Consider the following 3,157-nt stretch of genomic DNA (forward strand, 5'->3'; position numbering starts at 1 on the left):
CAGCTGGTGGGATGGAAGATCACGAATGACATATACCTGCCACTACAACCAGTCCTTCAAAATGAAAAACAGCAGATGTCTTCTGCCTATAAACTATAGAGAAGAGAAACTGCAGGCGTCTATCTGTAAATGCACAGAATCATAAAGAAGCAGTCTCAAAGAGAGCTCCCATCCTAGATGAGAGAGAGCGAGAGAAGTCGCTCAGTCGTGTCCGACTCTGATCCCGTGGACTGCAGCCTACCAGGCTCCTCCGCCCATGGGATTTTCCAGGCAAGCATAGTGGAGTGGGGTGCCATTTCCTCCTCCATCCTACGTGAGCAGTTATCAAAAGTTGCTTCCTTCCTAGGGCCGCTGTCCATGACTAGGCGCGTGCTGGTAGAGGACTATGCCTGCCAGAGGCAGAGGTCCATGCTAGAGCAAGGAGAAGCCAAAAGCATTTTAGCAGTCAGGCAGGCTAGCTCAGAGCAAAGTTCACAGTCAAATTTCCCCATTGATCGCCAACCCCACTAGGCAATTCATCTTCCTGTTTACATACTAAATGAAGTGAAGTGAATGAAGTCGCTCAGCCATGTCTGACTCTATGCGACCCCATGGACTGTAGCCTATCAGGCTCCTCCGTCCATGGGATTTTCCAGGCAAGAGTGCTGGAGTGGATTGCCATTTCCTTCTCCAGTGGATCTTCCTGACCCAGGAATCGAACCCTGGTCTCCTGCATTGCAGGCAGACGCTTTACTGTCTGAACCACCAGGGAAGCCCACTAAATGAAGAGAGCCAAGCAAACCTGTTGACCATATTGTATTCAGATTGACCTCATGCATCTCAAACATCCAGGCTATTTGGGTAACCCTGCGTAGAGTCGACCAGGTCATTGCCTCTACATCACAGCACAAGACACACCTAAACCTGGCTTGCATCTTGACAGTGTTTCAAGTAATCACAGACTACCATCCCGGCATGGGTGCCTGTCGGACACCTGATTGCTGGCCGTTCTGCAAAATCTCCAGATCTCTGCGTGCCCCTCCTGGGAGGAGCAGCTCAATGAGAGACAGGAGACGGCGGGGCCGGGGAGTGAGACCCCTGTACTTTTGAACTCCAGAGGCAACTCGGGAGAACGGCTGCTAGAGTCACTTCTTATTTGGTCCGGTGGCTTTCCTGGGAGGAGAGACAGTGCTGCGGTCTCCTGCCGGAGAAGGCAAACATCTGGACCTGATCTTTCCCAGTTTAGCAAAGAACTGCCGTCAGCAGTTGGCAGGCACTCGTGAGAGTGCAACGGGGGATGAGCTTCACCTCTCAAGTTTGCTGAAAGGTTTGTTTTTTCTCTTTGTATACACACGCATATGTTCATATCCACATACATACACACATCCACGCATACATACATACATATGAAGATGGCTATAAAGAGTTCTGTGTGTGTGTTAGTTGTTCAACCATGTCTAACTCTTTGCAGTCCAGTGGACACTAGCCCATCAGACCCCTCTGTCCCTGCGATTTTCCAGGCCAGAACACTGGAGTGAGTTTCCAGTCCATTCTCCAGGGGATCTTCCCAACCCAGGGATCCAACCCACGTCTCCTGCATTGCAGGCAGATTCTTTATTGTCTGAGCCACCAGGGAAGCCCATAAGAGGTCTAGATAGAAACACAGATAGGCTTTTTATTAAATATATATTTCTTCCGCTTGGTAAGTAGGAAAAAGTTATTCAGTCATGGAGACAAACTGAGAACAAATCCATGCTTATGTGCTGATCACCATTTGCAACACTGAGATTATCCCTTACTGTGCCTTTGTCCCACAGAGATCACACCAGTGATTGAAACTGTCCCTTGCTAGGACCAAAGTGCAGGTGTCCCCGGTGGCTCAACAGTTAAGACTCCTCCTGCCAATTCAGGAGACACAGGTTTGACCCCTGCATAGGGAAGATCCCCTGGAGGAGGAAATGGCAACCCACTCCACTATTCTTGCCTGATAAATCCAGTGGACAGAGGAGCCTGGCAGGCTACATACAGTCCATGGGGTTTCAAAGAGTCTAACAGGACTTCGAGACCAAACAACAACAACAAGGATAAAAATGCTTGTTAGGCTTCTTCTCTTTTAATTAAAAAAAATTTTATAGTAAGTCCTTGTCGGTTATCAGTGTTAAATATAGCAGTGCATATATGTCAATCCCAAGATCTCAGTGTATCCTTGACCCCCTCTCCCTTCCCTGAAAATCCTCCCTGATGAGAGTTTGTTGACTCTTAGAGGCACTGGCGTGGTGTTTGCTACAGTTTGTAGAAATGGAATATGATTTGTAAGGAACCATAGGCCAGAAGCTATTCCCTACTGGTTTATGAAAGAGCAGCTAGTTTTGACCTAGATGTTGCTTCCCAAGGATGCCCACACCTGCTCCGCAGGGGAGAAGGCTGCTCTATCCAGGTGATGCTCAGCCGCGCGCTGGTCTTATCTTCACACCCACCATCCAGAGCCTGCAAGACGAGGACCATCGACAGCACCAGGCACTGGGAAAGCCGGCTTCCCCTTCCTGCTGATAACAGGGAGACGCATGAATCGGCCTTCTCAACCACCCGCACGGTGTCCAGCCAGGGCTTATCTTCAGCCTTAAGGAAGGAAAAGCTGAAGTTGGCTGAAAGCATCGCTTTCTTCTCTCCCCTCTTGATATCCTACAAGTCACCAGGGGAGCCGAATATTGTGAAATCCTGTCATGAAACTGCAGGCTGATAAACTGAAAAATAAAAACAGATGTGGCACCGGGAAGGCTTTGGGACGTTTGTTTCTTGCTTTCAAGGGCTGGAACTCTAACCCTACTCCCACTCGGAAAAATCTAATATATCCTCTGCTTCTGACAATCACAATCCTTGGATAGCTCACATCTTTGGATAATCACTTCTCCCACACTGAAGTCAAAATAAAGTGATGGGAAAATTCAAAATAAAAATAATAAGTGACATGTATTGCATATGTTTGTGCCAAACACTCTGCAGGCAATATTTCATTTAAACGGAGAAGGGGCAGACAACAAACGCCACAGAGCCAGGAGACGTGGAGTCAGTCAGAGCTGAGCTCTGGCTCTTGCTGGCTGAGGAGACTGAAGCAGCTTCCTCTACTCAGCCTTTTCTGAGTTTTCATCTATGCAGTGGGGGGTGATATGTACACATC

Source organism: Budorcas taxicolor, chromosome 19 (assembly GCF_023091745.1).
Source record: "Budorcas taxicolor isolate Tak-1 chromosome 19, Takin1.1, whole genome shotgun sequence".
Taxonomy (NCBI): domain Eukaryota; kingdom Metazoa; phylum Chordata; class Mammalia; order Artiodactyla; family Bovidae; genus Budorcas; species Budorcas taxicolor.